The sequence below is a fragment of the Rutidosis leptorrhynchoides genome, chromosome 7 (genome assembly GCF_046630445.1).
Source record: "Rutidosis leptorrhynchoides isolate AG116_Rl617_1_P2 chromosome 7, CSIRO_AGI_Rlap_v1, whole genome shotgun sequence".
Lineage (NCBI taxonomy): Eukaryota > Viridiplantae > Streptophyta > Magnoliopsida > Asterales > Asteraceae > Rutidosis > Rutidosis leptorrhynchoides.
Window position 1 is genome coordinate 208,165,049 of NC_092339.1, and position 24,583 is coordinate 208,189,631.

The window sequence follows — 24,583 nt, forward strand, 5'->3', positions numbered from 1 at the left end:
TCTTGTTGAATGTTGTTAACCCATTGTTTATTATAACAAATGAGATGTTAAATTATTATATTATCATGATATTATGATATATAATATATCTTAGTATGATGTATATACAGTTAAATGTCGTTACAACGATAATCGTTACATATATGTCTCGTTTCGAAATCATTAAGTTAGTAGTCTTATTTTTACATATGTATTTCATTGTTAATATACTTAATAATATATTTACTTATCATTTAACATAATCAACCAAGTGTATCAATATCTTAATATGATTCATATGTACCTAGTAAGACGTTGTTATAACGATAATCGTTATATATATCGTTTTCGAGTTTCTTAAATTAATAGTCTCATTTTTATGTATATAACTCATTGTTAAAATACCTAATGAGATACATACTTATAATAAAAACATGTTAACTATATATATAACCATATATATGTCATCGTATAGTTTTTACAAGTTTTAACGTTCGTGAATCACCGGTCAACTTGGGTGGTCAATTGTCTATATGAAACATATTTCAATTAATCAAGTCTTAACAAGTTTGATTGCTTAACATGTTGGAAACATTTAATCATGTAAATATCAATCTCAATTAATATATATAAACATGGAAAAGTTCGGGTCACTACATAAACCTTGTATTTGTAATAAAAGTTATGGTTTGTATTGTAAAAACGAATGCAGTTTTTGAAAAACATCGCATATAGAGGTCAATACCTCGCGATGAAATCATATGTTATTGTATTCGTCCTTATGGTTAAGGTCGGGTTATGACAAATATGATATTAAACTCATTTGTTTTTCGGTTGGAACAAGAATAAATAATCTCTAAAACTTTAGAGATTACATATTCGCCATGTCGAACGAAGATAAATGAGGTAGAACGATACGTAGAACGAAGATCATACTCAAAGTACATATGATGATATTGAAGCATGGATTGTTGATGGTACTGGTGCTGTTATTGATTGTACTGTTGGTGCCAGTGATGTTGCTGAAGCTGGTACATTTTGCACCATATTCTCCGGATTGATTATTCGAGCGCGAAGTTCGTTGATTTATTACTCTAGGATGATTGTCGGTAACGAGCGAATAAATAAGGTTCAGAATTGTGGATAGAATATAATCTTGTCGAGTTACCCTGAAAATGAGACTAAAAATGGTGTCTCGAACAGGTTCGTCGGTAAACACTTCAGGTTCATTGTCAAGAGGTGAATTCGGTTGGTGGAAGGGATCGCCTTTTTCGCGTCTCCATTGATTAAGTCGACCACGAACCCATCAGATGAATTGGGGATGACTGATTGGTTGATTCATTCTGTTGACGCTGATAGGTGAAACTCCATATCGGAATAGCTGCCGGAATCCGAGGAATTCGAACTGGTTGAGGGATTCATCTCGTATGATCAGATGAAGGACTTTCGATAAGAATTAGATTATAGGATGTAGATTAGTACCCTGCAATACATAATTTACATATGCATATATAATACTAACATCCCATAAGTTACGGAGGAATCTACGGAAGTTGTCAGGCAAAGTCTACAGTAACAGATATGCTAAGATATGAATTAGCAGATACGCTAAGATACGAATTTTGTCTATACACTATTCATGTAATCTTTGCAGTAAGGTGTGTCTAGACTAAGAATGATAAGCAGGTAATTTCCTAAGGATGATAAACAGATGATTTCCGATAAAAATGATAAGCAAAACTTTTGACATGCAGACACGGTCGAAGTCCAGACTTACTAATGCATCCTAACGACTATCAGTTAGACACACTAATGCAAGACCTGGTTCACTAAGACCACCGCTTTGATACCAACTGAAAGGACCCGTCCTAATCCATCCGGACGAAGTCCATATTGATTATAAACGATTCATAACAGTTGATTACATCGCGAGGTATTTGACCTCTATATGATACATTTACAAACATTGCATTCATTTTTGAAAAGACAATCTTTCATTTGATCGAAAGTTGACGGCATGCATACCATTTCATAATACCTCTAACTATAATTGACTTAATAATAATCTTGATGAACTCAACGACTCGAATGCAACGTCTTTTGAAATATGCCATGACTGACTCCAAGTAATGTCTCTAATATGAGCTAATGCACAGCGGAAGATTTCTTTCATACCTGAGAATAAACATGCTTTAAAGTGTCAACCAAAAGGTTGGTGAGTTCATTAGTTTAACATAAATAATCATTTCCATCATTTAAAGACCACAAGATTTCATATTTCAATACACATCCCATACATAGAGATAAAAATCATTCATATGAATTGAACACCTGGTAATCGACATTCACAATAAACATATAAGAATATCCCCATCATTCCGGGATCCTCCTTCGGACATGATATAAATTTCGAAGTACTAAAGCATCCGGTACTTTGGATGGGGCTTGTTGGGCCCGATAGATCTATCTTTAGAGTTCACGTCAATTAGGGTGTCTATTCCCTAATTCTTAGATTACCATACTTAATAAAAAGGGGCATATTCGATTAGATAATCCAACCATAGAATGTAGTTTCGATCACTTTTGTCCATTTCGTAAAACATTTATAAAAGCAGCGCATGTATTCTCAGTCCCAAAAATATATATTGCAAAAGCACTTAAAAAGGGAATAATGAAACTCACGCATGTAAATATTGTAAAAAAATTAATAAAGCATTTGCATGTATTCTCAGCCCAAAAATGTAAAGAGTAAAAAGGGAAATGAAACTCACGCATGTAAATATTGTAAAAAAATTAATAAAGCATTTGCATGTATTCTCAGCCTAAAAATGTAAAGAGTAAAGAGGGAAATGAAACTCACCTAATGTATTTTGTAGTAAAAATACATATGACTATATTGAACAACTGAACAATGCAGGGTTGGCCTCGGATTCACGAACCTATATACAATTATGTATATTAATGATCATATACATAGCATTGTATATGTATATTTTATTTTCTAAAAAGCTAATAACAGAACTACGCGGATTATAAGGCACAGTTATGCAATATTCGCTGAAAATAAATACTGCGGTTATGTATTCGCTGAAATGCCAAACTGCGGTTTGATCCGCTGACTTTCCGCGGAGAGCCGAGCATCTCGCAGACCGCGGATATCACAGATACTATAAATAGGGAGCTTGGCCTCTCATTTATGGGTTGTTGATTCTCTGCCATTTGCCTAAGCTTTTGTAGATTTCACTTGTAACTTTGCCCAAGGACTTCTTACATTGAGTTAAGGTGAATCATGCTAATCGATAACGAAGACCGGGTCGGGGTGGTTGATCACTTGATAGTTAAAGTGAAAAACGATCATCGGGGCTCAAAATAATTATCGAACATCCCATCCTCCATTATAATCTTATTGCACTCAATCCGTAATTAAGCAACATCATTAATTAAGGAATATCAATTGGCGCCATCCGTGGGACACGTTTTACAAATTAAACAGAAAATTTTTTGTTTTACGCCGATTAAACAATTAATTCAACGGTTTAATTTCAAATCGTGTTTGTGTTGTGATGATTTGCAGGTGTTTTTTCCAATACGCAAATTGTTAATCTGCTTAACAATCATGACGTCGAATGCAAAACAAACTGGCGTTTCTGCGAATGCTGATGCATTGCCTGGCGATTCGCAGAACGTTATCGTATTTCCAATGCAAACAGATGCAAGTGTTACTGCGGGAAAATCGGTTCAGGAAACGAATGCTAAAAAATCTAATGCAAACAATGCTAACGATTCGCAGCCTGAAGCTGCCGCTGAAAAAATGATCGCACGCTGAACGTTATTGCAAAATCGTGAAGAATCAATCGCTGAAGGAAAGCGAGCGAAAATCTTATCGGGAAAATCCAGTTTACGCACTGAGAAAATTATTAATACTGCTATTGAGCAAGCCAAAAGAGACGCTAAGCATAATTGTGAATCTCGCATACCGCGCACATACTTATGGCCATTAAGTGGTTCAGGATCACAAAGTGATCGGTTGGTTCTTGAGCACAATGACAGCGATAGTGATAACGCGGATGATCAAATCCACGCGCGCTCCGCACACAAGTCCAGATTGGCGAAAGCGCCAAGGCAGGAAGATGAATTTTCTGATGACTCAGATAGCGCAGAAGAGTTTGTTAAAAATCCATACGTCAAGCGAAACCGACCACCAACACCTTTCCCTCGCTATGGAGAGGAAGATGAAGCGTCTGAAGCTGCGCGCAGAGAAAACGCGCAAAATTTTTTAGCGGATGCTTTCAGAAGCATTGCGCTGAAATCAATGCAGCATAAGTTCGATCACCCAAATTTTCTGCAAGATATGCTTACCAAATTCTGTGCGGATAACACAGACATTCGCGCAAAAAAGGCAACAGAAATTACCACTGCTGCAGATAAATTTGTCCAGTACATTTCTGACTATCCAATTGTTTCTCTGCCGATTGTGCCGGCGACGTTGGGAGTTTACTCAGGCCTCACTGATCCCTTGGATTTTCTGCAACGCTTTGAGGGCATCGTAAGCACTTACAACTGGGATGAACCAGTAGCATGTAAAGTGTTTCCTATGGCCTTGCAGGGGTCAGCAAGGGAATGGTTTCACAACTTGCCATCTCGCAGTATCGTTAGCTTTGTGGATCTGCGAGAAAAGTTTTTGCTGCAGTTTCAAAATTTATTACCGCAGAAAAAGACACATATAGAGTGTCACGATATTAAACAAGGCAACAAGGAGACTCTAAGTGCGCTACTTACGCGGTATATTTATGAGTGCCAGAAAATTCCGCGGTTGAATGAAGATCAGAAAATTTCTGGTTTCTTGCATGCTATCAACCCACAGCGACACCCTACGCTTGTGCGGCGATTAAGAAGAGATGTCCCGCAGACATTCGCAAAAGTGCAACAGGAAACTTATGATTATATCCGCGGAGGAGAAGATAGCAGTATTACCCCTGCATGTGGCTGGGGTAGAGATAAAAGTTGGCGAGATGACAATGACTCTTTCAGAGATAGTAACAGCGATAGCTATCGTGGTCCAGGCTTTTCGCGAAGAAATGGTGGCGGCGGATATCAGCGTAATGACAGGTTTCAAGGTCAGAACGATAACCATTCATATGGCCGTAATAACCGCTATTCTACGCGCAAGTGGAATAATGAGTCATTCAATATCATTCAGATGCTAACAAAAACGCCCAAAGAAATCTTACTGCAAGAGCGAGTTGCTAAGTCTTTCCCTGATCCGCAGCCATTGGGAGAAAACAGCAGGCGTGACAGATCAAAGTTTTGTGTCTTTCACGACGATTACGGTCATGATACCAATCGCTGCAGAGATTTAGCGGAATTTATTGCGGAAGCATATGAACAGGGTAAGTTGGACCATTTGTTGGCGCAGAACTCATCCAGCACTGCGAATGCGATCATTATGCCAGCTGAAGCTAATGGTTCGAGTGCCCCAAACGCGGTTGAGCGGAAAGCTCCTGCGGTGAAAAATTTGGGAGTACGGATGGTAAATAAGAAAGAAAATCAGCGCGGGGTACAAGTGATTAATGTGGTGGAAGTGCACGGTGAAATGTCAGTGCTGCAAATTTCGGCACAAATTGTTAGCTGGAAATGTCCCTCTATTACATTTCCCTCAGCGCGTTTGAATGCGGATGTTGATAAGCCCGTGGTTATTTCACGTCGTGTTGCTAATACCGGCATTATAATCATGAAGGTACATGTTGACACTGGTAGCAGTGTAGATATCATGTACGAGCAATGTTTTCTCAAGCTGCCCGCACAAATTCAGGCTTTGATGAAACCTACTGCGGTTTCATTGACTGGTTTTTCGGGAGAATCATCATGGCCTGTTGGCCAATTGGAATTATAAATGTAATTGGTTGATGATAGCGATGAGTCGCTAAGGCGTCAAGCCTTATTGAATTTGTACATTATGCAGAATCAATCGCGGTTCAATATGATACTTGGCCGCACAGCTTTGCGCATGTTTGGCGCTATACCATCTACAATACATGGTATGCTAAAGTTTTCTGCTAATAAGGGTATTGGCACGCTAATTTCTGCGGAAATGGAGCCTTCATGTGCTATGGTTATGACAAGTGCGGATATGTGTGTTGAAGGGCATTCAGTTAACCCTGCTTAGTGCGAAAATGATTAACAAAATATTGTATTGAAATTCCATTAATGCGAGACATGTTATGTTCATGATTTGAATAATGTAATGCGAATTAATAAAGAATAAAGCGAAGTTAATTTCAGTGTTAGTACTTGTTTCTTTAAACAGCGAAAACACTGCGTGTGGCCACGCGTAGTGTTTATTTCGCAGAATACAAATACTTATCTTTTTGAAACACTAAGTTAATGTTTGCTCTGCGGATGCTTTAAGTAAGGTGGCATTGTTCTCGCTAAACATGACCTGCTTAAAATAATATATCAATACATAACTGTATTGTGAAATACTTTGCAGAAAAGCCAAGTGATGAAATTGCCCACTTATGTTAATAAAAATTGCGAAAGGATAAATTTTCCTAAGTGTTTGATCTTGCCAACACTTAGATGCTTCGCAATGCTAGATTTTACCTAAGGATCGTTTTGTCGGACTTAGAAGATTCATAATGTGAAAAGATTGTTTCGCACAAAGTACGCTTTGTTATGTGCACAATAACGAATGCGGAAATTGCAATGGACAAGTCTGAATTATGAATAATTAAAGTAAAAGCGCTATATAAATAAAAGAAGTTGCAACTGCGAATGATAAATAAAGTGCGAATAATGTTATATTAACAAAGCGAACAAGTCGCAGATAGTTACAAAAAAGCAATTCATAAATTGCACACATACATTAAAATAAACCAACTATAAACTAAAGCTTCAGCGCTTTAATGTCAGCGAATGTCACGCCTTCACGCTGACATAACTCTTCCAAAGCTGGAATGCTCACCTTCTCCACCTCTTTCTTAGCCACTTTTAATGCTTCGCGAGCATCATCCGTTGAACATATTTCGTCGGCTAAGTCTGATGGAAGGGGTTTGGAAAGATCGCCGAGCTTGCATAGTAAGTCATACCACTCGCAGCGAGTGGCAAGTTTGGCAGCTTGAGAATAAGCTTGAAATTTTTCAGTGACGGGTTTTGAGTCCATCACTTTATCTGCGAACTCGGGAAGATACTTAACAAGTTGAGCGAAATCATGTTCCGCAGTGTTCGCTCTCCTATTAAGCTGGGCGATTGCTTCCTTCGCTTTCCCCAACTGCGTTTTTAATTTTTCCGCTCTCAAGTACTGAGCGTTGGCCACCTTGACAGCATGTTCACGTTCATCTGATAAATCAGTGAACCGTTCTATGCTATCCATAGTAAGACAGAGCGAGGTATAGCAATTATATAACCGCTGTCTTGCAGGTTCAGCCAAAGTTAGACTGCGGTACTTTGCCTTTGTTTGCTCAGGAAGAAATTTATGCAGTTTCTGACACAGTCTGTTGGCTTCCTCATCAGCTACAGCCTCTTCTTCATCAGCACCCTCTCCTTCTTCCTGATTGGACGCCTCTGCGTCAGAAGGAAGGGATGGGTCTTGCTCAGGCTCTCCTACCACATCTGCGGCAGTGCGGCTCCTGATGTTGTAGCGCGGATTGGTTTCAGCGGGAGACTCTGAAATCACAACTGAAACAAGATTAATAAATATCGCTAATTTATGCATAATATGCACATATATGATTAGAAGTTGTAAAATTAAAATTACGCACTTGTCTCTTGTTCTGCAATAGTATGCAGTCGTTTTTTGCGTGGAGTCGGTGAACTCTCCACCATTTTCCTTTTGCCCCGGTCCTCGCTGCCGGCGATAAAAAGCTCGTTGATGATTGGTTCATCAATCAGAATAATATCGCCCTCGCCCTCCTTCGGGCGGCGAGCAGGGCTGATTTTGCTAACATCAGTGGTCCTCATAACAAGGTCAAGAGGAATCTCTGCGAAAAAACAATGCGAAATGTTATACAAGGCAAAATGTTTACTGTGAAATATGTTATGCAAAAAAAGACAAGTGAAATACCATTCTTGGCTTGATCAACTAAAAGTGCGTCATGGTCGTTCCATGGCCACTGGATTGATACGTGTCCAATGTACAGCGGTACATTGGAATATGGCCTCACAATGATGCCCGCCTTCCTAAAAATATTGAGAACATCGTTCTCAAGATCATCCAACACCGGCTTCTCATTGACTTTCGAATTAATCTCCTCGCTCCACTTCCTCGGAATGTTGCTATCGACATACCGGTATCGTTAATATAGAAAAACGAACCGCGCCAATTGTCGATGGAATCTTTAGGAGAAACCATATTGCCCAACTTGCTGCGGAATGAGAACCATCCCACATCATATAAAATTAAGCTGTTAAGCGTGCGGAACAATGTTAACAACGGCTGCTTGTTGTTGGCGTGGCAATACATTTTGAAAAGCACAATTTTGTTCACCGCATTTGGGTGAAGCTGTGCTAACGCAACCCTGTAGTGTTCGCATTGTAGGGATTTAACAAGTTCATATATCTTAAAACCTTTTAAGAATCATTATAAACGGAAGCGTGTAATTATCAATTTTACTTGTCATCTTTAAACCATTTAAAGCCAAATCCCATCAAGGATCAAGTTGTGAAAATATATGCTTACAATTAACAAGAAAAGGAAGAGTAATATACCTCCTTAAAACAAGTTTAAGGGCTGTCCAAAATGGTAGTAAGATGATGAACAAAAGTGTAGAACTTCAAGCCTTTGATCCTCCAACACCACCCTTAAGTTAGATAGACTTTATAACCTTAACACCCTTGCTAATCTAGCTTGAAGACCCACTTTTCTGCCTTGTAAAAATTCGGACAGCAGCAGTTTTTTACAGCTCAAAATGAAGATGAATGTGATGAATATTAACTTCTAACTTGAAGCCTCAAGTGTGTAATACCCACAAGCCTTTTGTGCACCAACACTACCTTTAATTTGGTTAGGATTTCGACACTAAATGAACTAGATAATCAAGCTCAAAAACCTCTCTTTTCCTTTTGTGAAAAACGGCCAGCAGCCCACTCCACAAGATGAGAGAGTTATTTTCTAAACTTAGTCTCTTTCTTTAGTCAATAAGATGGTATATGAGACAAGCATGCACATGAGTATTTGTGTTCTCTTAAAAGCAACATAACAAGGCATGGGAGTCTCCTTGAAGACCCCAAAAAACGTCCACCAAGGGCATTCAAAACAAGATTTATATTTTATAACAAACTTGTTATAAAATACCTTGGAATTTTATATAATACTTGTTATTTGTTAAGTTACTTTCATTTTATAAACCACTTTATAAAATAAAACACAACTTAATTATTTAAACTTATAAATAATTAAATATAAATTATCCAAATAATTTATCTCAAGTGATAATATTTTAGAAAACCGATTTTCTAAAGTTCAAGTGTCGCGTATTTATTTAACAATCCAAACGTTAAGATTAAATACTTGTAAAGTGTCGGTAAGCTTGTTATTGGGTATGACCCGACTTGGATCATAACATGTTAGCCACATTAATTTAATATGTCTCTCGGGCATACGAAATACCTTCACGCATACACTGCAAACAAATTTGGTTAAAGGAAAATGGAGGTTGCCCTGCGAAATGGCAGCCTCATATACCGTAATCATCCCCTTAGGGGGAGTATCGGCTCGGTCCTCGTGAAGGGGCACGGTTGGAACAAAATGCCCAAGTGGCGGATACCACTCTCTAAGGGTTTGTAGTTTGGCCTCTGTCATATATGACACAAAACCGCCGGAGTATGCATCGATGCAGAAGCAGCCATTAATAATGTGCAAGGAAAAATTGAGTATGGAAGTGATGAAATTGAAGGTCGAATTGAGAAAATCAAAGGCTGAATTGGCTAATTGTCAATTACGATTGCGGTTGTAAGATTGCAAATTGAATGCGAAATTGGGAAAGGAAAGCGTAAAGTTTTTGTGCGGCGTTGTCTGCTATATATAATTGGGATTAGGGCAAGCAAGTTGAAAAGGTAATCATTGAATTTTAACGGCTGTAATTACTGTGACGCGTAAAACGGTAAAAATCTAACCGTTAAAATAAGCTGATTTGACAGAATAGCGAAAGTTACCGTTGTAATTACGCGTTTCGCCTAATTAAAACAACGGTAATAAATGGACAGTAAAAATATATAATAAAGTTCGCGAGATATTTTAAGATGCACTTCTTTATTTTTAGAGTTTATCATGATGCATTTGCTTCGCGAAAATGCATCATAATAAACTGGGGGGACTTGATCAGATACATAGCATTGTATATGTGTGACGACCCGAAAATTTCCAACCAAATTTAAACTTAACCTTTATATGTTTCCGACAAGATAAGCAGAATTTGTAATGTTGAATGTCAAAAAGTTTGGAACTACATTCATGTAATCAATTACCCTTTGACCGTGTTCGACGATTCACGAACAATTATGAGTATATAGATATGTATATATAATATATAATATTAACTGAAAACATTAACAAAGTATTAGATATATGATACTTTACATGAACGTATTTGTTTCGATATATTTATCGACAGAATTAAGAGATAATATCAAATGATTGAATTATCAGATACATTATGATATGATTACGGGCCTATGTTATGAGGTCCACTGTGATTTAAGAAATCTATTCTTTTTGACAACATTTGGAAAATGGTAAAGTGATTTATAAGTAAGAACAAATGTGTCAATTAACGGGAACTAGACAAGGATTAGTGGAAATTCCTGTTTAATTTCCAAGGCATGTTTTATAATATTTTCCTCGTGACCTTGATAAGATAACTATGTTAACTTTCATTTTATTTAATATGAAAATAAGAACGTGGAGTGTAAATAACTTAGATGTTGGATATCGACAAGTTAAGTAACTCGACATTTTTCATTAAGATGATTTCATACGTTTGTTTAACCTTTGGACTTTATCCCATGCTTCACCAACAGACCGTAATTTAAAAACTTGAAACCTATTATGAATATATATAATTCTACTTTTCTAAAATGTTTTATGATATAACGATTTTCATTATTTTAACCTTTTAACAAAATGATTCTTAAATATATTTAGTTTTGGAAAACAAAATTATCATATTTATTTGATTTAGTTTCAAAAGTACAACAAAAAAAAAACGTTTTCAGTTTAAAAAGAACTTTATTATTAAAACGTATATAACTTTTATAAATATCTAGAATCACTTTTGACAACTTATTACTTAACCAGTATAATAAATATAATGATATTTATATTTTATTTCATTAAATATATATAACGATTTAAATTAATATTATATATATTTATACGTGTATTATACATACATAGTTTTTATACTTTTACTATACTTTTACTTTACTTTTACTTTACTTTAACTTTACTTTAACTTTAATAATTCATACTTTAATAATTCACTTTAATAATTCATACTTTAATAATTCATACTTTAATAATTCACTTTAATAATTCACTTTAATAATTCATACTTTAATAATTTACTTTAATAATTCATACTTTAATAATTCACTTTAATAATTCATACTTTAATAATTCACTTTAATAATTCATACTTTAATAATTCACTTTAATAATTCATACTTTAATAATTCACTTTAATAATTCATACTTTAATAATTCACTTTAATAATTCAAAAATCTATTATAAATAGAATTCAATAGGTTTTATTATTTCATAGAAACTTGAAAATATATTTCTCTAAACTCTCTCAATCGAATTACATATAAATATTTTCTTTGTATTATTTCAAGATATTATTAGTATACATAAAATACTACGACGGAGTTATATTCAGACGATTTCAAAATAAGTTTTCAAAGGGGATAGAGCTGAGGAAATTATGGGTTATAGCTATGGAGGTTATGGGTATTGATCGAGGGTTTTGCTCGTGAGGTCAACCTAACGTTTATCATTTTCGTTGCGTCTACGTACTTTCCTGCAATATTGAATCACAATATTGATACGTTCGTGAATTCGAGACAAACCCTGCACTTGTTCAGTGCCGTCATATACATAATTGCTACGAAATACAGTATTGTGAGTTTCATTACTCCCTTTTTATATATATTTTTGGGCTGAGAATACATGCGCTGTTTTATAAATGTTTTACGAAATAGGCACAAGTACTAAAACTAATTCTATGTGGGTTTAAACCAGAAATATACCCTTAGCTTGGTAACATTAAACTACTTGTCTATGTACGGTAGGCGCGAATCCTAAAGATAGATCTATTGGGTCTGACAAACCCCATCCTGACTATGGGATGCTTTAGTACTTCGAGGTTATTTTAAACACACCTGATCTGGTGTACTTCAGAGGGTAAAACATGAACGTTAAAGCTTGTTACCGGGTGCCTACAACTTATAGAATACTTTTATACACTTGCGAGTGTACATATATTTATAAACGAAAATCTTGTGGTCTATTAATATATTGAAATGATTGTTATGATAAACCTATGAACTCACCAACCTTTTGGTTGAAACTTTAAAGCATGTTTATTCTCAGGTATTAAAGAAATCTTCCGCTGTGCATTAGCTCATTTTAAGGATATTACTTGGAGTCATTCATGGCATATTTTGAAAGACGTTGCATTCGAGTCATTGAGTTCATCAAGATTATTATTAAGCCAATTATAGTTGGATGTATTATGAAATGGTGTGCATGCCGTCAACTTTCGTTGTAAAGAAAGTTTGTCTTTTAAAAACGAATGCAATGTTTGTAAAATGTATCATATAGAGGTCAAATACCTCACGATGTAATCAACTATTGTGAATCGTTTATAATGTATATGAACGGGTCCTTTCAATATGTATATTTTATTTTCTAAAAAGCTAAGGACAGAACTACGCGGATTATAAGGCACAGTTATGCAATATTCGCTGAAAATAAATACTGCGGTTATGTATTCGCTGAAATGCCAAACTGCGGTTTGATCCGCTGACTTTCCGCGGAGAGCCGAGCATCTCGCAGACCGCGGATATCACTGATACTATAAATAGGGAGCTTGGCCTCTCATTTATGGGTTGTTGATTCTCTGCCATTTGCCTAAGCTTTTGTAGATTTCACTTGTGACTTTGCCCAAGGACTTCTTACATTGAGTTAAGGTGAATCATGCTAATCGATAACGAAGACCGGGTCGGGGTGGTTGATCACTTGATAGTTAAAGTGAAAAATGATCATCGAGGCCCAAAATAATCATCGAACATCCCATCCTCCATTATAATCTTATTGCACTCAATCCGTAATTAAGCAACATCATTAATTAAGGATTGATCAATTAACACATGTAATGGAAATCGAATAAATATATATATTATTTTTAATAATATACTTGTTAAATTATTTGTTATATAGATATAGTTATATTTAATTTATATATTTTATTTAACTAGTGTTTATCTTTCACCATAACATATTAATACTAATAATTTATTTAGGATTTATATATGATAAAATATATGTATATATACGTATATATTATTTGATATATTTATATATATATATATAGCTTAGTTACTATCTTGTTAATGAAAAATTATAGTGATATTGTTAATAATGATACCTTTATCTAATTATAAAATTCATAATACTAATAGTTACAAAAGTGATACTAGTATTAATATTAATCATAATCATATTAATAATATCACTAAAATGACAAGTTTTATAATAATCTTACCTATAACAATATTAATGTTAATTAATGTTCCTAATACTTATAAAAATAATTATAATATATGTAATACTAACAATATCAATAATAATAATAATAATAATAACAATAATCCTAATATCTAATAACTAATAGTAATAGTAATCCTAATCATTTTACAAAAATAATAATACATACATTAATAATTAGTAATGGTACTAATAATAATAATCATAATACTTGTAATAATAATAATCAATAATCATAATAATAATAACAATAACGATAACGATAACGATAACAATAACGATAACGATAACGATAACGATAACGATGATAATAATAATAATAACAATAATAATAATAATAATAATAATAATAATAATAATAATAATAATAATAATAATAATAATAATAATAATAATAATAATAATAATAATAATAATAATAATAATAATAATAATAATAATAGAAAAAGAAAACTACCTTAGGAATAAAAGAATGTACCAAGACGGGTTTGAACCCGAGACCTCTCGTTCAATAGACAAACACCCCGACCACTGATCTGCTCACGTTTTTCTGATTAAACCTAGAACTTAAATCATATAAACCGTATCTCTTTTATTTCCCATGTTCTTCTTCGTTTTCATAAACCCAATCGGTTGAAATCTCCCAAACTCAACAGCACACTTAATTCAATTTAGGACATGTAATTAAAACCTAAACGATCTATGATGGGTGTATGGATTTAACAGAAAAGAAAACGAAAAAATATATATATATATATATATCCAGCAGTAGCAGGAACACGCTGAACCATTTAAACTCAAACTTTGATTTTACAATTCACACGTTTTTAGGTTATAATTACTACATGAATTATGTAGTATTAACATCATAAAACCTTCGGAGACAATCAATTTATTCTAAAACATAAATATGACTTCGAATTCGAAGATGAACACATGTTTGACTTTTTATATTTAAATCTTTGACTCAAAAATTAATGATTGATAAGAAGAATTGAAGCCCCAAATTTTGCAGAAAGATCAAGTAAAATAATCCTAATAAAACTACATTATTACTTTTTGAATTGGGATTCGAATTTGAATTATTGCAAAAATGAAAATAAGAACAGGGTGTTTCCTGTGTTCTTGCCTCCTTCTGTTTAAAATCGAATTTATACAAAAGATTTTAATTGATAAATGATGTTGATAATGAGAGAACCGAACGAATTTCTCCTTATAATTGAATAGTGTGTTTGGTTTATAGCCAATTGGCTCGACAGTCTTGGATTCAATCATACAGAGAAAAAGAATATAACAAACTAAAAGCAGATAAAGATTGCTAACTGCATTTGGGTGTATGTGAGATTTGATTCGATACTTAGAGACAAGGAATTAAAGGTTGAAAGTGATTTGAACTGATTACGTATGTATCTGTATGTATAAACGTATATATCTGCAACTGTATATTTTATATATCTATAGCTGTATATATATATATATATATATATATATATATATATATATATATATATATATATATATATATATATTATATATGTATCTGACTGCATTTTATTTGTATTTCTTTATATATATTTCTGGATTTATATATATATCTATATCTATTTATAGTACATATCTAAATATAATACAGATTCCAAACTAGTTCCTAATATATATTTGTATATATAATCCAGTATGATATATATATATATATATATATATATATATATATATATATATATATATATATATATATATATATATATATATATATATATATAGATATTTCTGTTTTTATTTAATTGTACATATATTATCTATATAATATTATTAATCTTATTAATTAATAATTATAACTATAATAATAATAATACTCTTAATATTATAACAATAATAAATAATATGTATAATAATATTAACTATAATAAAATTATATATCAATAATGATATTAATAATAAAAATCTTGATAAGGATAATAATAATAATAATACATATTCGTTAATAATAACCTAAATTGTAATCTTACTACTAATTATAATGATATAACAAAATAGATGTATCAATTCTATATATTAGATAAACTAGTAAAATACTAATATTAACATTAATACTAATATTAATAATGAAAGTAAATATTAATAACATTAATATAACATTTATATTTTAACTTGCAATTGAATATATTAATATTATAATTTATTAATCAGTTAATATTTAATACTTATATATAACAACATATATTAAATATTTATTTATTTATTTTTTTTCTTATAATAATTATTTATAGAAATCATATATATATATATATATGTATATTCATTTAATAGCACTTAAATATTTTGTATCTTATATTTAATTTTTAAATGTTTAGATTATATTTTATAATTTCAATTTATTATACCTACTTACATTTATATATATACACTTTTATTTACAAACAATCGTTCGTGAATCGTCAGGAATAGTCAAAGGTCAAATGTATTCATGTAAACAGTTCTAAAATTTTGAGACTCGGTCTAATAGACTTTGCTTATCGTGTCGAAAATATATAAAGATTAAGTTTAAATTTGGTCGAAAATTCCCGGGTCATCACATGTCAGATCCACCAGATTGTTCGGGGACACGTGTCAGATGACGATACGTTCTGTTATTCGTGATTCGAAATTTATGCTGAAAGTGCCGTTCTCCGGCGAGGACTTACACGCTAGGCGGCCTTCAGGGCTTACGCATGACGGAGCAACCTGTACAGTGGAGAACGCTGGACGGATAATTCCACAAAACTGTTGTTTCCAGCCTTCCTGATGTTACTTTTATGCAACCGTTATGCCTTTTACGCGTGTATACGATAGGATACACCATTAATATGAAAGAGATGGCAACACGACCATTGCTTGACCAGATTCGAGTGTGACATCATTTGAGCTTGTTCTAGTTGTGTTGCTGGTTTCATTGCTCAGCTCACCCGCATCACTTTCACACTTAATAAGTGGTAGACTTATTAAGAACAACTCACTAGTGTTCAACACTAACTTACTAAAAGTGGAAACTACTAAAAATGGAAACTTGCTAAAAGTAGAAACTTACTAGGAATGAAACTTAGTAAAACGAACTATACTTAAAACACTTTCATACTTACGCTTAATTTGGGCAAAACATTTTACTACTCTTAAATGTCAATAGGTTGACTTTCTCCTCATTCAACCAAACTTTCTATTCCGAGGAATAACAACTCTCTCTCCTACTTACTAAGGTGAACTTCATAGCCCCACTTTATATTGTGCAAAACTTATTTACTTATTGGGGTGAGACACATGCTGCTTTTATTATTTACAATTTAGACACAAGTACCAACTGTTAAACTATGCTATATCCGGCTATGTCTGACTAAGTCCCTACAGTGATATTTTTAATTGCTCGTTAAATGCATTCTTAATTATTGGGGGTAGGCCTATCGGGAGTAACATCCCTGATACATTTGACCAAGTCATTGTAATACTTAATAATGAAATTAAACCGACAAGTATAGACACAACTTGTCATTGGGGCAAACTTGAACGTTTAGTCTAAATATCACGAACTGGCATAACTTTTTGATCAGGCAAGATCAACTTTATAAACTAAATCTTGTGGTCTAAAACAACGGTCAAACATATTTGTTAAACCTATGAACTTCGCTCAACCTTTTTGGTTGACACTTTAGCATGTTTTGTCTCAGGTGCCGATTGATCAAGTTTACTTACTTACTGCTTATGTGATGCTACTTGGACTTAGGATCAAGAAATATCGCATTTATTATTCTTGCATTTGAAACAATTACTTTATTGTAATTTCCATTATTGTAACGACATTTCATTTTCCGCTGCGTACTCAATAAAATCTGTTTTTATCAATTAGTATTGTTCTCGTATATTATAATATGTTGGTTTATTTGATATTAAGCCACATTTCGCCCAGGCCCTAACTGGGGGTGTGATAGATTGGTATCAGAGCATAACCAGGCTGTTATAGAGAACTAGGATTGCATCTTTATGTGTGCCTTACTTGTTAGCTAGGGTGCCTTAGCAATCTAGGAAACTATAACCTTTCTCGCCTTAGACTTAAAGCACTTAGGATTGCCTTATAATCTTAACACTTATGCTTTACTAAATTTGACTCAAAGATTCTAATCAAAGTCTCTTTCCTAATGTTAGGATGTCAAGCTCAAGCATTAATCAACCAAACAAAATGACTCTCTTCAAATCATCTGAAGAAATGGCTCGCTTTAAACCTACCATCGAAGTAGGTACTGGATACTCTTCCACGAAAAGACAAGTCCAAAGCCCACCTTATGGTCTTGGTTGTCCTCCCTCACCAAACTATAGTCCGAATACTTTACCTAAGTCTCCCGACTACTACCCAACCCCAAGAATTGTAGACAAGGGGAAACGCCCAGCTAATTTTAAAGAAGATGAAAGGACCCGTCCTAATCCATTCAGATGAAGTCCGTATCGATTATAAACGATTCACAATAGTTGATTACATCGCGAGGTACTTATAGTGACCCGAACTTTTCCATGTTTATATATATATTAAATGAAATTGTTATTTACATGATTAAGTGTTTCCAACATGTTAAGCAATCAAACTTGTTAAGACTTGATTAATTGAAATAGGTTTCATATAGACAATTGACCACCCATGTTGACCGGTGATTCACGAACGTTAAAACTGGTAAAAACTATACGATGACATATATATGGTTATATATATAGTTAACATGATTTTATTATAAGTATGTATCTCATTAGGTATTTTAACAATGAGTTATATACATAAAAATGAGACTATTAATTTAAGAAACTCGAAAACGATATATATAACGATTATCGTTATAACAACGTCTTACTAGGTACATATGAATCATATTAAGATATTGATACACTTGGTTAATTATGTTAAATGATAAGTAAATATATTATTAAGTGTATTAACAATGAAATACATATGTAAAAATAAGACTACTAACTTAATGATTTCGAAACGAGACATATATGTAACGATTATCGTTGTAACGACATTTAACTGTATATATATCATACTAAGATATATTATATAACATAATATCATGATAATATAACAATTTAACATCTCATTTGTTATAATAAACAATGGGTTAACAACATTCAACAAGATCGTTAACCTAAAGGTTTCAAAACAACATTTACATGTAACGACTAACGATGACTTAACGACTCAGTTAAAATGTATATACATGTAGTGTTTTAATATGTATTCATACACTTTTGAAAGACTTCAAGACACTTATCAAAATACTTCTACTTAACAAAAATGCTTACAATTACATCCTCGTTCAGTTTCATCAACAATTCTACTCGTATGCACCCATATTCGTACTCGTACAATACACAGCTTTTAGATGTATGTACTATTGGTATATACACTCCAATGATCAGCTCTTAGCAGCCCATGTGAGTCACCTAACACATGTGGGAACCATCATTTGGCAACTAGCATGAAATATCTCATAAAATTACAAAAATATGAGTAATCATTCATGACTTATTTACATGAAAACAAAATTACATATCCTTTATATCTAATCCATACACCAACGACCAAAAACACCTACAAACACTTTCATTCTTCAATTTTTTTCATCTAATTGATATCTCTCAAGTTCTATCTTCAAGTTCTAAGTGTTCTTCATAAATTCCAAAAGTTCTAGTTTCATAAAATCAAGAATACTTCCAAGATTGCTGTAGTGACCCGAACTTTTCCATATTTATATATATTAATTGAGATTGATATTTACATGATTAAATATTTCCAACATGTTAAGCAATCAAACTTGTTAAGACTTGATTAATTGAAATATGTTTCATATAGACAATTGACCACCCAAGTTGACCGGTGATTCACGAACGATAAAACTTGTAAAAACTATATGATGACATATATATGGATATATATATAGTTAACATGATACTATGATAAGTAAACATATCATTAAGTATATTAACAATGAACTACATATGTAAAAACAAGACTACGAACTTAATAATTTTTAAACGAGACATATATGTAACGATTATCGTTGTAAAGACATTTAATGTATATATATCATATTAAGAGATATTCATACATGATAATATTATGATAATATAATAATTTAAAATCTCATTTGATATTATAAACATTGGGTTAACAACATTTAACAAGATCGTTAACCTAAAGGTTTCAAAACAACACTTACATGTAACGACTAACGATGACTTAATGACTCAGTTAAAATGTATATACATGTAGTGTTTTAATATGTATTTATGAAAGGATCCGAAACTAATCATCCGGAAAACGTCCATATTGATTATAAACGAATTACAATAGTTGATAACATCGCGAGGTACTTGACCTCTATATGATACATTTTACAAACGTTGCGTTTATTCTTAAAAGGCAATCTAACTTTACACCGAGAATTAATAAATTTGTCTAACATTTCACAATATCCAAATGACCTAAGCTGTCATTTACTTAATAATAGTCTTTAATGATCTTCAATGACTCGAATGCAACGTTCTTGTATCATGGCTTAAATGGTCCCGACTAGTATCCTTAACATGAGCTAATGCACAGCGGAAGACTTAATTCATACCTGAGAATAACATGCTTTAAAACGTCAACATAAAGTTGGTGAGATATATAGGTTTGATGCTAGCAGCGTTATAACAATGGACCACAAGATTTTATATATAAACATTTAATAAAAATATTCTAAGTGGTTGAGCACTTGGTAACCATACTTAACAATTAATCACGTCGCATATTCCCTTTAATATGAAATCTTACTACACTGTACCAAGTGTAGTCACGAAACGAAGTACTGTGCAACCGTTGAATACTGGTCGTCCAGTCCGGTTGGGGTTGTCAGGCCCGATAGATCTATCAACAGGATTCGCGTTTACAATACCGCTGTAAATATTAGTTACCAAGCTACAGGGAAGTATGCCAGTGGTACAACTCAACGTAGAATATATTTTTCAGTTACTTGTGTCCATAACGTAAAACATAAAATACATGTATTCTCATCCCGAAATATTTAGAGTTTAAAAGTGGGACTATATACTCACCTAATGTATTTTGTAGTAAAAATACATATAACACCATGGATAACTTATAAGGTTGGCCTTCGATTCACGAACCTAAATAATTATATATTTATATATCGATTAATATTTAAATAACAAATAAAGTCAATTTATAGTGTACCAATCCTAATGCTCGAGACTAATATGTAAAAGTTAACAGAAATTCATTTGACTCAAAAAGATTTTCCAAAAATTTATACCTGAATAAATATAGTCATTTTATATTTTTAAATATTTAACAAAATTTATTTATAGTAAATAACAATATAATTCACTTGTTAATAAATAATATTTTATATACAGAAATATATTAAAACAATGAATTAATATTTTATAATATTTCCCTTAAGGATAATATATTTATTTAAAATGATAATTTTATTAATAAATTGATAATTTACATAATAATAATTTAATATTAATAATAATAACAAAAATAATATTTTTAATAAAGATAATAATTAGTAATTTTAATAATAATACAATTAAAATAATAATTTTGCATCTGTTGGTAAAAATATTAGTTACCAATAATAATAAAATTTATAATAACTTTGATGATAGTAATTATAATAATAACGATAATTTTAACGACAACGTAAAATAAAAATATTCATTTTTAACAATCTGTACAAAAGTTCAATTGACTATATCACCAAATCCGTCCGTCGGATCCATTTGACATCTAAATGAAAAGTTTATAGTTTTTCGCCACCTTTCCAAAAACATATTATTCATATACCTTATCTTAACCGCAAAAGTAACTAATTCAGATTCTATCCTAAATATATTTTAACAAAAATAGATATAAAAATGTACACGATCCTAACTTCTCGAGCACTATTCAGGGACACACTAAAAGTAAATAAAAGTTAAGTTTGGAGTGCTCACGTATCAATATTGAGATTCAATATTGCAGGAAGATTTATAAACACAACGGAGATGATAAACTCTTAATTTGGCTCACGAGCAAAACCCCCGATCCATACCCATAACTTATATAGATTTGACCCATAATCTCCTTAATCTTTTCCCATTCATGAAACCAGTTTTGGGATACTTGGGCAGAGTCCCGTCATAGTATTTGGGTATACTTTAGTTTTGACGACACTCCAAATCTCCAAATTAGTAGTATTGAACTCAAGATTAATATTAATTATAATACTCATATTTATAATAACATTAATCTTAATTGTAAGGATCATAATATAATTATAGTTATAAGATAAATATACGGAGTAATATGTCTGTGTTTTAAGTGTGCGTGTGTGTTGTGTTTGTTAAAAGGAAATAAAATCGAAGCAAACAGCGAAATTTAAAGAACTTGGCCAGTCCTCTCTCCTCATGCGAGTCGCATGAGGAGTGTAGGAATATCATGCGAGTCGCATGAGAGCAAAAACCAGCTCACATTGTTTTGTCCCACTCTGCCGACATGGTTAATATATATATTTATTTAATTTAATTAATTAATTAAATATTATATTTAATTTACGTTAGGGGTAAAAATATTATTTTTACAAAAATTACTTTTACGTTGTCACTCCACCAATGTCCCGGTTCCGGTTTTTCTAAAATAAGTTTCGTATACTGAGAAAATTAACTTTTAATGTTTTGAGACTCGTACCTTTATCAAAATAATGTGCTTTTATTTGTAAAAACAATCCCCCTAAAAATATAACTTAACCTTTTAAATATTGTGGTCATTTACTCGTATACAACAAAGTTTAATTATTTGTCAAAATATATTTTTAAATTGAAAACGTTAATATTGTTTTGTAAAATACATATATATATATATTTAATGAACACGTTTTTATTAAATATTTGTTTATAAAATCACGGACCATTACATTTATTGCTTAACAAAAGGTTTCAAGAAAAAATTACGACTTTTTAGAATAACGATAAAACCTTTATTTTAATAAAATGACTCGTTAATATTTTGACAAAGACAGATTCAGATATTTGTAAAATCTTATTATCTTTTACTCTCACCGTTAAATATATTATTCTTATATCGAAACCTATTATATCTAATACTTTATTATTGTTAACTATAAATATATAACACATAAACACATAAACGTTCGTGAATCGTCAGGCTTGGTCAAAGGGTAACTAATTATCCAAATGAAGATTTCAGACTTTCTAGACTCAACATTAGGGTTTTTGCTTATCGTGTCGGAAACATATAGAGTTTAGGGTTTAAATTTGGTCGGAAATTTCCGGGTCGTTACAATTTATACACTTTTGAAAGACTTCAATACACTTATCAAAATACTTCTACTTAACAAAAATGCTTACAATTACATCCTCATTCAGTTTCATCAACAATTCTACTCGTATGCACCCGTATTCGTACTCGTACAATACACAGCTTTTAGATGTATGTACTATTGGTATATACACTCCAATGATCAGCTCTTAGCAGCCCATGTGAGTCACCTAACATATGTGGGAACCATCATTTGGCAACTAGCATGAAATATCTCATAAAATTACAAAAATATGAGTAATCATTCATGACTTATTTACATGAAAATAAAATTACATATCCTTTATATCTAATCCATACACCAACGACCAAAAACACCTACAAACACTTTCATTCTTCAATTTTCTTCATCTAATTGATCTCTCTCAAGTTCTATCTTCAAGTTCTAAGTGTTCTTCATAAATTCTACAAGTTCTAGTTACATAAAATCAAGAATACTTTCAAGTTTGCTAGCTCACTTCCAATCTTGTAAGGTGATCATCCAACCTCAAGAAATCTTTGTTTCTTACAGTAGGTTATCATTCTAATACAAGGTAATAATCATATTCAAACTTTGGTTCAATTTCTATAACTATAACAATCTTATTTCAAGTGATGATCTTACTTGAACTTGTTTTCGTGTCATGATTCTGCTTCAAGAACTTCGAGCCATCCAAGGATCCGTTGAAGCTAGATCCATTTTTCTCTTTTCCAGTAGGTTTATCCAAGGAACTTAAGGTAGTAATGATGTTCATAACATCATTCGATTCATACATATAAAGCTATCTTATTCGAAGGTTTAAACTTGTAATCACTAGAACATAGTTTAGTTAATTCTAAACTTGTTCGCAAATAAAAGTTAATCCTTCTAACTTGACTTTTAAAATCAACTAAACACATGTTCTATATCTATATGATATGCTAACTTAATGATTTAAAACCTGAAAACACGAAAAACACCGTAAAACCGGATTTACGCCGTCGTAGTAACACCGCGGGCTGTTTTGGGTTAGTTAATTAAAAACTATGATAAACTTTGATTTAAAAGTTGTTATTCTGAGAAAATGATTTTTATTATGAACATGAAACTATATCCAAAAATTATGGTTAAACTCAAAGTGGAAGTATGTTTTCTAAAATGGTCATCTAGACGTCGTTCTTTCGACTGAAATGACTACCTTTACAAAAACGACTTGTAACTTATTTTTCCGACTATAAACCTATACTTTTCTGTTTAGATTCATAAAATATAATTATGTAATGGTTGTGTGTAAACAGGATATTTTAGATTATCATTATTTGATAATCTACGTAAAGCTTTTTAAAACCTTTATCTATGAAATAAAGGTTATGGTTGTTTTAAAAATGAATGCAGTCTTTGAAAAACGTCTCATATAGAGGTCAAAACCTCGCAACGAAATCAATTAATATGGAACATTTTTAATCAATAAGA